The 14,525-nt window shown below is 32.1% G+C and overlaps 3 non-coding genes and 2 pseudogenes across 3 annotated transcripts; all 5 read left to right on the top strand.

Annotated features, from left to right (window-relative positions):
• Nucleotides 1-5,240: 5,240 nt before the first annotated feature.
• On the top strand, nucleotides 5,241-6,768 carry LOC114074458 (annotated as a pseudogene).
• Nucleotides 6,769-7,624: 856 nt separating this feature from the next.
• Nucleotides 7,625-7,819, top strand: LOC114074534. Its single transcript, XR_003574960.1, has one exon. It is a non-coding gene; the product is annotated as a U2 spliceosomal RNA (small nuclear RNA).
• Nucleotides 7,820-9,337: 1,518 nt separating this feature from the next.
• Nucleotides 9,338-9,531, top strand: LOC114074531. The gene has a single exon (XR_003574957.1). It is a non-coding gene; the product is annotated as a U2 spliceosomal RNA (small nuclear RNA).
• A 2,171-nt stretch (nucleotides 9,532-11,702) lies between these two features.
• LOC114074537 lies at nucleotides 11,703-11,807 on the top strand (annotated as a pseudogene).
• A 1,589-nt stretch (nucleotides 11,808-13,396) lies between these two features.
• Nucleotides 13,397-13,592, top strand: LOC114074528. The gene has a single exon (XR_003574953.1). It is a non-coding gene; the product is annotated as a U2 spliceosomal RNA (small nuclear RNA).
• The last annotated feature ends 933 nt before the right edge of the window (nucleotides 13,593-14,525 follow it).

The raw sequence follows: 14,525 nt of genomic DNA on the forward strand, positions 1-14,525 counted from the left end.
CCAAAAAGGAAGTGTGTGTGTGTTGGATTCAAGCCAAAAGGACCTAGTTTTTATCTTGATGTTGAAGAATCAACTGTTTAAATAATGTTATAATGTTCTTAGACTTGAGGGAAACAAATTCAATCAATAGGGAGTATAAAAATATATAGGTAGAAATGTGATCCTCATCACATGTACACATGTCCTTCATAGGTGCTGTCCAAATAAAAGTAGGTTGCCCAAAAAACATACATATATAACTATATGTATATACCTGATTCCATAACTTCCAATTCATATGTAATTCTAATTAGTCAATTTGCATAAATACCCCGATACAATACTTTAATTACGATAACAATTTATGTTAAGCACATTTTCAATTATCATAAAATTTCAAATTCCCAAAATAAGAATAAAACACATTATAGTCATTAAGAAATGATGTATTAACATAAAATTGTTGTTCTAGCGTATTAGGGTGTTACAGATCTCATCTTTTTATTATGTTGAAAATGTAAGGAAAATGAAATCAAGAAGTTACAATTACAAAGTCCTAACATATTCTTGATCTACTTTCCCAATTTTTTTTCCGTATATTGATCTTTGTTTCTTTTTTTTTGTATTATCGATACACACGAAGAGTTAGTCATATTGTGTGATTTAAATTTAAAAGACTTGATAAGAGAGTTATAGTGAATAACAAACACTACACAACATTTATAACATAAAAGAATGATAGATAACAAAATCAAATAAGGCATAGATGCCAAAATTGTCAAACTACTTTTGATATGAGAAAAAGATTTTGAATAGTGATAGACTTGAAGTGGATATCAACAAGAATGATGCCTCTCTACTTTTTGTTTAAAAAGAAAACTCATGAATATTGACAGTCTTGTGGGGATATCAACAAGATCTTACACAATTATGTATTAATTTTGTTTTCCTTCTATTTTTAAAGATTAAAGTCGTAATGATATGTGTATTGTATTATTTCTTTCTTTTTCATTTCTTTCTTTCTTGTCTGTCTTTATGATGTCTCTTAAGTTTGATTTTATACCAACTTCTGATTGGTGTAAGTTTATAATTTCTTTTAGTTCAAACTAATATTTTAAAATGCTAGAGTATCTCCGAAAGAGATACCACTTTCTCACGAATTTATCTTCGTTATGGTGAAGTTCTGCTGAAGTATAAATCAAATTTAAATTTATAATTTTATCTCTTTGTTCAAATTAGTAACTTAATTATGTTGAGAAATCTGCTAATTACTAATCAAATTTTAAAATTTATAATTGATTACTTAAAAGATATAAATCTTAATGATTAATATATATTCTTTATTGGTGTTTGTTGTAACATCTCGTATCTAGAATTAACTAAGTTTATCTAAGAAAAACAAGAATAATCAAATTTAGAAATAAATAAGGAAATTTGGAAAAAATTTCAGATTTCAAAAGTGAGTTTTTGGTCATTTTCAAACGATCATAACTTCCAGCTCAGGAAGAGTTTGAGTGAGTTCTTTATATGGATGGAAATCTCGTCAGAAGATCTTTCCAACGACGCCACGTTTGTGAAATTTTGAGTTCTTATGAGGGAGATATGACTTCTGAAAGTTGGATTATTGGGAAGAGGAAATCCCAAATCCGAATTTATTAAGGGTGTTTTGGTCTTTTCCTAAATCAATTATTAATTTGTTTTAAGGGTAATAAGTTGGGGTCTAAGATGAAGCCAATCAGTTTTCACAATTAGAAAATAAGTTAGGGCTTCGAAAGAAAGGAGAAAAGAGGAGAAGGGAGAAGAAGACGCAACAACACCAAGACTTCGTTGTGTGGATTTCGTCGAGGGTGATCCCTTTGAGGTATGTGAGATCTTTTTTGTTGGGTTACATCACCCACACATCAATTTTTTCAGTTCAGTGAAATTGAGGATTTATTTCATGTTAGGAGTTAAGTTCTTGGAAGAACGTTATATTTCTTGTTGATTGGATTGTTGGCTGTCATTGTTGTTTAGATACTTGTTAATTCGAGTTATTTTGAGTTGTATTCAGTAGTTATTGATAGTACCAACGGTCCTAATCATTTAGTGAAAGATCTAGGAAGTTTTGGAGAGTTTAGAGATGGAAAACGAGTTCAAATATTCGTCAGACGTACCTGGATAAGGGCAGGCGCGTCGCGCCTGCAGTGCACCAGAAATTGGCCTCAGTCAACCAAGGCCTGGCGCAGCGCACCACCAATGCGCCTGAATCAGGCCTAAGTCAACTTAGGCTGGCGAAGCGCGCCACCAGTACGCCGGACCCGACGTTTTTCATCTAGTTTTCGTAATTTAGCCCTTTAAAGTCCTTTCAAGGTACATTAACATTCTCCAATGAATTCTAATCACTTCAAATGATATCTAAATACCTAGAAATCATCTAGAACTCAAATTAAAACCTTGAATCCATAATTCATTCAATGAAAGTTAAGATCAATGTCAAGGAAGTTAAAAGTCAAGTCTAAGGTTAATAAGTAAGTTAAAGATAAGTTATTAAAGGTTTCCAAGAGTCTTAATTAAACATTTTAACTTTGTTTTAACAATCAAGTTTCAAGTCAAGAAAGAGTAAAGAGTTGAGTTAAATTCTTAAAAACTACAAGGGAACTAAGTATTCCTTTATAGTTAAGTTTCAAGTAAGCAAAGAGTATCAAGTTGAGTTCAGTTCTCAAGAGTTATAAGAGAACTAAGTAGTCTCTCAGAGCTTAAACTAAAATGTTTTCTAACTTTTGAGAAAGAAAGGAAGCTAGACTTCCACAGAGCATATCACTAGTTTTAATTAAAGAAAGAGGAAATTATGCTTTCCAAGAGAGTTTTTTAAAAGCTAAATTTTGAGCACTTATCTCAAATCACAGAATTAGTATGTTTTAAAAATATAAGAGCCAGTGTATGTGTGTATATATGTATATATATATATATATATATATATATATATTGCGAGTAGTATTGAGCACCGATGTGGAGATACGAGTTTAGATTAACTCAAGTCTCCATGTAAACTATGTAGCTATCATGGGTAGAAAAGGGTCATACTTTTTAGATGAACCCTCGTCATAGTTTACTAGTGGATCTATTAGGCAGTTCAGGTCCTATACTCTGACAAAGTTTGGATGACCTCACATCATGGGCCGAGTAACGTTGTATCATCACTATAGCTCTTAAGTGATGGTTGTCGGTTAGAGAAGCTCCCATATAAGTATCGTATTTTCATATACATTAGTTATTTGTATTTTTAAATAGATCTCAAATTTTTTTTGTATACTTGTATACATTCAGAGTTTAAAATATGCTTTCAGTAAGTATTTCTTTATATTGCAATAACTTTAAATTGTTTATATATTGAATAAGAGTAAGTAGATCATAAGTTGAGCAGAGCCAATGTAAGTGTTCTTTCTTACTCCTTTTCAAGTCTAAGTGTTGTTTAGCTTTCCAACTCGCATACTCGTATATTCAATGTACTGATGTCAGTTGGTCTGCATCATTTCATGATGCAAAGCAGGTAACCAGGATCATCACGCAACACACCGTTGATCCAGTTGAGCACTCCACAGACACTTGGTGAGCCTCCTTGCATTCCGGAGGACATCCGTTTTATTTCTTTTCTAGCTTAGTCCATTAGGATGTTGTGGGTTCTGTCCCAACATCCCTCTTCAGTCAGCTTAGAGGCACCGTAGACTGTTAGTAATTCAGTTTGGAGTTGATTTACTTGTTGAGACTCAAGTCCTTGTTGGCCAGATTAACTTATGAAGTATTTGTTTTAAATATGCTTAATTCTTATTTAAGTTGAGTTTATTCTTCCTCTGAGTTAAGTAAGTCAGGCCAAGGGTTTGCTTGGGGGCAAGAAATGGTCTCCGAGTGCCGGTCTCGCCCAGGGTCTAAGCTCGGGCGTGACATTTGTTATGAAAGTTATAAAAACTATCGAGAAAATGCATGTAAAAATTATATACACAAAAAAGAAATATTTATATTATTAAAAATAACTGAGACATGATTATTGTTATAGATATTATAAAGAAAGGATATGTCTTACTTTTTCATCATAAGATCAAGTTGTATTTAATTTCATATGACTCCATAATAATTGTTTATTATATTTCTACAAAATTCAATTCTTTAAACATAAGTACAATTCATATTATGTTAGAGAAGGGTGAAAAAGATTGAAATGAATAAAGTCAATTTAATTACGCAAATAAATGATATAAAGTATTAACTAATATTAGTTTTTTTTTTATACTGAGGGAATTATAAATTACTCTGCTATTTAATTGTTATAACATGCATTACTTATTTACAATAAAAACATTTATTAATTTTAATAAACAAACACAGTATATCTAGTCTTTTTTCAAAGTATATTTATTTATTTCTTCTTCTTCTGTTTTTTTTTTACTTTGAAAATTGTATATTTATGTTATTAATTCATTTTGAAATCGTTATAAATTACAAGAATGTTCCTTCACTTCTAAAAAAGATAATTACATGTAAAAAAATAATGTTTTTTCCTATGGGACCAAATTATACATCTACACATTTATAGGAAGGTAATCATGTATAATATAATTATTTTATTTTATATTATTTTCATGTAAGAAGAAACCCTCAAAAAGTATATAAAATTTTCAATTAAAATTCACACACATGCACGCACATGCACACAAACGCACACGCACACCCACAAAAGATAAGATAAAGACATTATTATATATATAATACCTATATTTAAATAATATTTAGTGTATTATTTATATTTTGCATGATCTCGCGAAGCGGGGATGAGTTCACTTGTGTAAAACTAAAGAACAAATATTATTATCATTCTTAGTGTTGAAGTAACTTTTTTTAGCACTAGTATTGATTTGATTTTAATTTGAGTTTTGTTAGAGTTACTAATATCAATGGACTATAACCTTGATTGGACCATTCAAAATTCAAGTCTCAAAAACTTGAAATAATATGATAAAAGATTTAAAAAAAAAACTATGAAAACGTATAAGAAATATTTTAAGATTAAAACAAATAAATACTTTTATGTATAACAAGTTATAATTTTAAAAATCATATATATAATGTCGGGTTGGTTTGATCTCGAAGGTGAAACAAAACAAATCAAGTATAGTTGTTGAATGGACCGAAAACCATAATTGACATTGAAAACTACCAGTATCTTCCTTTTTAAGTTTAAGCCTGGACTCATGGTTCATTTTATTTAATAAAATAATTGGCTCCTAAACGGATCCACATATAAATATACCAAAAAAAAGAGCTGGTTGGCCCAAAAGTGGTCAGACCAAGTGAATATAAAAGAACCCTAAATGATAGGGTTTTCTGATTTGTGCTCTCAGCCTATTCTTCTCCTTGTTATCATCGCCACTGCGGAGATGTTCTATCTTGTGCTCCCAAATTGTAGCTTCTTCCCCCTTTGGTTACGAGGGATTAACATTCCCTACCTTGATGTTGGTGCTATTGTTATTGCTGTTGAGATCAACTTTCAAAGGTTCTTTTTTTAGCAATCTAACTTCTTCTTTGAATAGTTTCTCAATTAACTATGAAAGATTCATTTTTAGCCATCTGGCTTCTTCATTAATTCATTTCTCAATTGACTCTACTTTTTGTTTGAAGGTGTACTACAAATTATTAAGTATTGGGAAATATGGCGGAGATGAAACAAAATTAATGTTGAGATTTTATATGCAAAATCCAACTAATTCCAGATTGAGGTATTATTGCAGTTGTTGAATTCCTATTTCTATATTATTACTATACTGCATTTTCTTAGAAAGGAAAAAAAGGATAATGTACTAGCTAGGCTAATCTTATTTGCATCAATTTCAGGATCCAAAATAGAGTAGAAAATCTTAAAACTGCGAGCAGCATTACATGTGAAAAAGAATTCAGACTCCATTGTTCTTGGCTGACCTCAAGTTTGGAATCTTCTATTTCAAGAGACAGTTGCAACTCTTTGGATAACTACAAAAGTTTATCTACTGATGGTAATAATACTAATACTTAGTTTCATTCTATTTTTTTCTCCTGTTTAAGAGTATGATGATATACGTTTAATTCGTTTGGTTAAGTGTCCACTCTTTCGTCAAATTTCATTCTACGCCTATATTGACAACTTGTTTTATGCCTTTTTAGACATTCTGGTATAATTTGGTTGTATAGCATTGCTTCAATTAATTAATTATAGGAAGAAGGTAGTCGAATTTGCTTAATAGAAATGTTAAAGAAAAGGCATTTCATAAGGTTTGTTTAACTCAAAATTATAAGAGATTCATAAAAATTAGGTGATACACTTTCTCATAAGATCAGTGTAGTAATTGCTTATGGACTTTAAAGTTGTCAAGTCATTACATTGAATGAAGAACTGAATGTTGTCATTATCCATATACTTCCGTCTCCCCTGAAAATATATCAATTAAATCTCGAGTAATGAAATTTAAGATTCAGCGAGCAAGTATCATCTATTTGTTTGGTGAATCTCACGAAATTATAAATTGGAAAGCCTACATGATTACCTATTTGGTGGAAGGTGATTCGGAGTTGTGAGATACAACCTCTTCCGTTTCTCTTGTTAATCCTAATGAAAATGATTTAACTACTACATTTGCTCGCATAAATTTCAATTAATCACCTTATTGAAATTTTAGATATATTAGAAGCTTAAATTTGATAATGGCAGGATTTGTGTTGAATGAGGCTCAGAGTATTATTGCTCTTGATCTCTTTTACCACTTAGAGAATCAGAAGGCTTGAATTAATAAGAATACAAAAGAGCAGGTGAAGATTAGGAGAAAAATGTTGTTTAATTAGGAGGTTGAATGTCTAGCATTCAGATGTAAACATAGTTTTGACAGAGGTTTTGAAGCTTGGCCAAAATGGACTACATTGATCAAAAGGAAGAAGTGGTTGTCCACTTTGTCCAAGCTTCAAAACCTCTGCCAAAACTCAGTTTACAATCAACTGAACTCTAGACATTCAACTACCGAGTTAAACAATACTCTTCTCCTAATCTTCACCTGCTCTTCTGCATGATTAGTTCGAGCCTTCCGATTCTCCAACTGGTCAAAGAGATCAAGGACAATAACACTATGAGTCTCACTCAACATAAATCTTCCTGTTACCAAGTCTGGGCTTCTAATTATATCTCTAATATATCTAAACTTCCAGTAAGGTGATTCATTGAAATTTGTGAAAGTCGATTTAGTAGTTGAATCCTTTTCACCAGCATCAACAAGAGAAACGGAAGAGGCCGAGTTCAACCCCAACAACTCGTCTTCACCTTCTACAAAATGGGTCCTCATGTAGGTTTTTCAATTCATGATTTCGTGAGATTCATCAGAAAAATGATATTGCTACCTTAATAATAAGTTCCATCAATTAAGATTAAATTAATATTTTTTAAGGAAAAAATGGAAGTATATAGATATCATCACAATCTGAAATGGCAAAGAAAAAAAGAGAAAAAAAGGAATAAGCTAAATATCTGTATTATTATCATCAGTAGTTGAACTTTTATAGCTATCTAAAAATTTGTAACCAGTGTTTTCAAAAACTTCATGTCGCAAATTAAATGGCATATAAAATAGCCCCACGAATCACATAGAAAATCATACATTTCTCGGCCTTTTGACTAAGATCAAGTGTAGTATTTATTCTTATCAGTTTAATATATGAATGTGAGTCATTGACTCACACAATATTAACTCTATTTTTTAAAGAGAGAGGTTCACCACGGTAGCTTGCTATCGTGACCTTCAAGAGTCGCCTTGATGTTGCACTATTGTCTTGGCCTAGCTCGCCCCACTAAGTCTAACTCAAAAACTTTTGTTTCATAATAGTACACAATTTGTCCCTTCTAATATTGGGAAATTTGATCCACCAAGTCGCCTTCTCTATTTCTCATTCCAAGTAACATTTTTTTTTAACTAAAATAAGTTATTTAACTAAATGGTGACCCTATATATAGTTTTACCACATTCAGTATGATGATCCGATATATAATCGGACCGAATTTGATTTCCCATCTTGTAATCTCCAACAACATTAAAAATAATAACGGAAAAAGAGGAAAGAGAGAGGCTCAGATGCACAATTTTGTCATCTATTATGATGATCCGATATATAATCGGACCGAATTTGATTTCCCATCTTGTAATCTCCAACAACATTAAAAATAATAACGGAAAAAGAGGAAAGAGAGAGGCTTAGATGCACAATTTTGTCATCTATTATCAGACAAGGTAAGGACCCAAAGTTCTTACTAACTGTGCAATTTATCTTCACAGCACTGAGACAATGTATCAGCCGGGAATCGAACCCGGGTCTGTACTATGGCAGGGTACTATTCTACCACTAGACCACATGTGCTTGATGTTTTGAAAATACCATTTTACCTACGTACTCGCAAAGGAACACCCCTAATATAAGATCAAGTATAATATCTGTTCATCTCAATATAATACGTTAACTCTATTTTTGAGGGGATGTCCATAAATTAGCTTGCTATTGGGATTCGGGACCTTCAAGCGTCCTTTGTCATTGCACTACTGTAAATTTAATTGTAAAGATTACTTTACATTCTCACTTATCAATTTTTTGGGAACTATAAAAGGTCATTCTCAAAAGATTCAATTTGTGTTATTAATTGACAAACCTTTAAAGATTTATGAAAAATAATTTGTGTTTCTTAAACATATGTTCACAACAAAGGAATATGAGGGAAAGGTCTATCACGGTAGCTTGCTATCAGGACACTTAAACGTCACCTAGGTGTTGCATTACTTGCCTTGGCTTGGCGCACCCCACCAATTCTAATTATAAAACCTTTCTTTCAATTGTTTGTTGAAGGAGTCTCTTCGAGATCTAGGACAAAGATATTAGTACTTAGGATTTTTGTGAAGTTATTATTAACTAACCTTTAACATTTTTGGACCAAGATTGATACATTGTGGTGGAAAATGTTATGTCAACAAATTGAAATATACATTTCTTGTTTTCTATCTTATTTTGGAGTATGAACCTTAGGTAAACTTGTTCTATCCAGAAGACTTTTATAAGCCATCTGTATAGTTGATACTTAGAAACTTTCAGCAACACTGTTGAAACTATTTTGCAGCCAACAAAACGTAAATTGTTTCATTCACTACTCTTTGATCAACGGAATTATAGATGATTAATGGAATTGAATTAGTTTAATATGTAAAATCACAGAAGATGGTTACTATTTAGTATTAGAAGCTCTTCTAGTCCCATACTGACTGGAATGATAGATTTTATGTAACAAGTAACATAAAAAATAGCGCGGCATAACACATGGAAAATCATACCTTTCTCGGCCTTTTGACCAAGATCAAGTGTAGTATCTGTTCTTATCAGTTTAATATCTGATATGTGAGCCATCGACTCACACGATATTAACTCTATTTTTAAGGGGGAGGTTCACCATGGTAGCTTGCTATTGGGGCCTTCATGAATGGCCTTGGTGTTGCACTACTGCCTCGTCCTGGCTCATCTCGCCAATTCTAGTTCTAAAAACCTTTGATTTCATAGCAGTACATAATTTTGGGCAGTTTGATACATCAAGAGCTCTCTATGCCATTCCAAGTTGCACATTTTAATTAAAATCATATACGAACTAATATTAGCTATAACTTAGAAAATCTTGAGAGTTAGACTAACGTTTCAACCTAGAATTTGGTACCTTTTTTTTCAGTAAGATGTACTGTACTACTACTGAAGATAATGGTGACCTATAACGAGAATACTAGTGAGTTCAATCTCCCATCTTGTAATATCTAACGACATTTAAAAATAATCGTGGAAAAAGAAAGGGCTCAAATGCGCTGTTTTTTATCATCTGTTATCAGACAAGGTGAGGACCCCAAAGTTCTCATAGGCTACGCAACTTATCTTCACAGCACTCGAATAATGCACCAGCCGGGAATCAAACCTGGGCTGTACCGTGGCAGGGTACTATTCTACTACTAGATCACTGGTGCTAGATGTTTTAAGAATTCTATTTTATATAATTAGTGGCAAAGTACCAACCCTAAAAATATATGATATCAATAAATGAAACATAAGATTAAGTGTAGTAGATCTCGTTTTATCAATATAATGATATTAGTAAGAAACTACTGAGGTCGATGGGGATAACGATTGCTCTTATGAGTAGTTCCCTACTTAAACTACACCGTTCTGCCATGCGACCTGAAGCAATGTCCATTTCATTTCTACAACGCCTAGTATTGTTGACTCCAGAAGTTCTCAAATCTTGAGTATTACAATCAAATTGAATGAAAAAGGTGGCAATATGACTCATTGCCCAATGGAAAATTGCAGTTCTAAGAGCAATACTCAATTGCAGTTTCAATTGATGAGTATTGTGTGTGTTTTTTTTAAAAAATTAATTTGTATGAATTTTTCGTTAGATCTATAAGCATCACTATATATGAAAAATAACAAAGATGTCACATATTTTTTAAAAGATATATTCAATTGCAGTTCATGAACTAAGCCACAATTTTGTTACAAAATTTTATTAGGTCCGTCTGAAATGAGGCAAACTCAAATCTTTTTTTTTAAAATGTTGCGATTCGTTGAGTTATGAGCGTAGTGTAATTTTTTTTTAACAGAAAAAAACTTGATCCTACTAAGACAAAGCAGAACGTCTACGTTTGTTTTTTATGAACATGTTTTCTGCTCACCAAAAATAATTGCACCCATCATTTTCCTGAAATAACAAAACAAAAAACAACCGAATACCAAATAATTTTGAATTGACGAACTTAATTTATTACATTTGAACGTGCACAACACCAAAACTTACAATCAAGATTTCTTGGAGTCCTCGATGTTTTCATTTTACAATACTCAATATTTTATAAAGTAGAAGATGAATGAGAAAATGTGGAGTGAATAACACATATTTATTGTTGAAGAAGAAGATATAGCTTCATGTGAGGAAGAAAGAGACATATATTCATGTGAGGAGCTAATAAACTGATACCTTTAAAGTTTGTGTAGTATTGTTTCGGATGATTTTGGAGTTAACGGGGATGACGCTGTTAAAGGATGGTCGTTATAGTTCGCCCATTAATGAACGAATTATCTGTTTTGATGTGGTGTGTGTTTTTAGAGAGAGTCCCTTTTGGTGTTTAGAGTTGTAAAAGTGTCCATTGTAATGTCAGACTGATCAAAAAGTAGCTTTTATATCACATGCATAAATCCTGTAATTTATGTGACAACATTCCTGATTCAATCACTTATAACATAATTTTAGATTTGTAGCAAAAGGTAGGTAAATTGATGAAATAATATTTGGGAAGCTCTCTATGAGTCTCAAAGAATTAAACTAACATGACAAGTAATCAACAGTTGATTTCAGCATAGTTCTTCTTAAGTTTTAATAGTGCTCAATTCTCGAAAAACATCTAATAAAATACCGAAAGCAAAATTGTTGAAACTATTTTGCAACCAACAAAAGGTAAATTGTTTCACTCACTGCTCTTTGGTTAATACTATATTATAGACGATTAATAGAATTTAGTTAGTTTTATACATTAACCAGAGAAGATGATTACTAGTTGAACATATAGAAGCTCTTCTACTCCCACACTCACTAGAAAGAAAGATTTTATGCAACAAGTGACATATAAAATAGCCCGGCATAACACATAAAAAAAAGCATACTTTTCTTGGCTTTTTAGCAAAGATCAAGTGTAGTATATGTTCTTATCAGTTTAATATCTGATATGTGACTCATTGATTCACATGATATTAACTCACCCCACCAATTGATTCTAGTGATAAAAGTCTTTTTGTGTCATAACTGAAAACAATTTGTCCTTTGTATGTTCCTTTCCAATACATATTTGAATTAAAATCAGATAATGTTCTATATATTAGCTAGAACTCATAAAATCTATAGCTCCAATGTTTCAACCTAGCATTTGGCACTTTGGTTTGTTTTCCAGTAAGATTACTACTAAAAATAAATGGTGACCCAGTTCTCACAGACTGTGCAAATTCATCTTCACAGCACTCCTATAATGAACCAGCCGGGAATTGAACCCCGGGTCTGTACCATGGCAGGGTACTATTCTACCACTAGACCACCTATGCTAGATGTTTTGAGACTTTCATTTCAAGTAGTTACTCGCAAAGTACGATAAGCGTAGTATCTATTCTTACAGGTATATTTATTATACCAACTATTTTTGAGGGGATGTCAACACGGTAGCTTGCTATTGGGAATCAGGACCTTCAAGCGTCCTTTGGCGTTGCACTACTGACTTGGCTTAGCGCACCCCACTAAAATTATTGTAAAACTTTACATTTATCACTTATCAACTTTTTTGAAATATAATGTCATACTCAACATTCTCAAATCTCTAGATGACCAGAAGATTTGATTTGTGTTATTGATTGAAACTCGTGAAAAAATAATTTATGTACTTCTTATTTAGATTTCATTATTGTTCACAACTAAAGAAATATGAGGGGAAGGTCCCTCACGGTAGCTTGCAGTCGGGACCTTTAAGCCTCGGATACCCTACCAATTCTAGGTTTTAAACTTTTCTGTTAATTGTTTGTTGAAGGAGTTTCTTTCAGATCCAGGACAAAGATATTAGTACGTAGGTTTTTTTGTGAATTAACCTTTAACATTCTTGGAGCAAGATCGATACATTACGTGGAAAGGTTATGTAGGCAATAAATTGTAATTTACATTTATTGTTTTCTATCTTAATTTGGAGTAATGAACCTTAGGTGAACTTGTTCTATCCAAATGACTTTATAAGCCATCTGTATGATTGATCAACTTGTTGCAGGATAAATGAGGCTTGCTCAAGTGGCTGAGCATCTTCACATCAATCTTAGGTCGACGGTTTGAGTCATGTTGGAGGACAAGTGACATTAATATATTGGTACTCGTGGGGGGGGGGTTGGAAAAATAACTTCTTTGTGAAGAGCATCTTGATACTAAAATTCCTCTTCTATGTGAGTAATGCAGCTTAGGAATAGGCAATACGACTCATGTTAGCACTCACACAATGCAATGCACAAGCCAGGAATCGAACAACTCAGGTAAAAATTTATACGGCGTGATTAGCGTAAAAAAATAAAAAAATAAATTAGTAGCTTTGATCAACTGTTAAATTTAGTAAAATTGTTGAAACAATTTTGCAGCCAACAAAACGTTAACAGAACAATAATTTCATTTACTGCACATTGATAAAAAAATTGTATTATAGACAATTAATGGGATTGAATTTGTCAAACATAAAAGTATAGAAGCTCTTCAAGTCCCACACTGACTGTAAAGAGATATTTTATGTAACAAGTGACATATAAAATAGCCTGGAATAACACATAGAAAAACATACCTTTCTCGGCCTTTTGGCTAAGATCAAGTGTAGTATCTGTTCTTATCAGTTTAATATCTGATATGTGAGTTATCAACTCACACGATATTAACTCTATTTTTTAAGGGAGAAGGTCTATCTTGGTAGCTTGCTATCAGGACCTTCAAGAGTCGCCTTGGTGTTGCACTATTGCTTTGGCCTGGCTCACCCCACCAATTCTTGTTCAACAAACTTATTGTTTTCTTAATAGATCACAATTTATCCCTTCTAATTTTGGACAGTTTGATCCACAATGCCATTCCAAGTTGCCCATTTTAATTAAAATAGATTTGAATTAATATTAGCTCTTTTCTTGAGAGTTAGACAAATATAATCGGGCAGAATTTAATTTCCCATCTTGTAATCTCCAACAACATTGGAAAAAAAAGAGAGGCTCACATGCACTATTTTGGTGTTGCATTACTGTCTTGGCTTGGCGCGACTAAATTTAGTTGCAAAGCTTACTTTACATTCTCACTTATCAATTTTTTTAGGAACTAGAAGGTCATACTCAACATTCTCAAATCTCTAGATAATCAAAAGATTCAATTTATGTTATACATATTAATTGACGCATCTTTCAAGACTCGTGAAAAATAATGTGTTTTTTTTATTAGTGTTCAATATTGTTCACAACTAAGAAATATGAGGGGAAGGTCCATCAGGATAGCTTGCTATCAGGAACTTTAGACATAGCCTAGGTGTTGCAGTATTGCCTTGGCTTGGCGCGCACCCCACTAATTCTAATTGTTAACCTTTCTTTCACTTTTCTGTTGAAGGAGTTTCTTTGAGATTTATTACAAAGATATTAGTATTTAGAATTTTTCTGAAGTTATTATTAACCTTTAACATTTTTGGAGCAAAAATCAATATGATATTGTGAAAAATGTGCTACAAATAAATATTTTTATACATAATTCCCTTTGATAAAAGGAAAAGGTCAAAAAGTAACTTTTTGATGACATTCCTGATTCTTTCATTTATCGCATCACCTCTTAAAACTAAAATTTATTTCTTCAAAACTCAATGTTTAGATTTTTAGCAAAAGAGTTAAACTAACATGACAAGAATAATTTGATTCTCATATTGTAATCTCTAACAACATTG

The sequence above is a fragment of the Solanum pennellii genome, chromosome 10, assembly GCF_001406875.1.
Source record: "Solanum pennellii chromosome 10, SPENNV200".
NCBI classification, from domain to species: Eukaryota; Viridiplantae; Streptophyta; class Magnoliopsida; order Solanales; family Solanaceae; genus Solanum; species Solanum pennellii.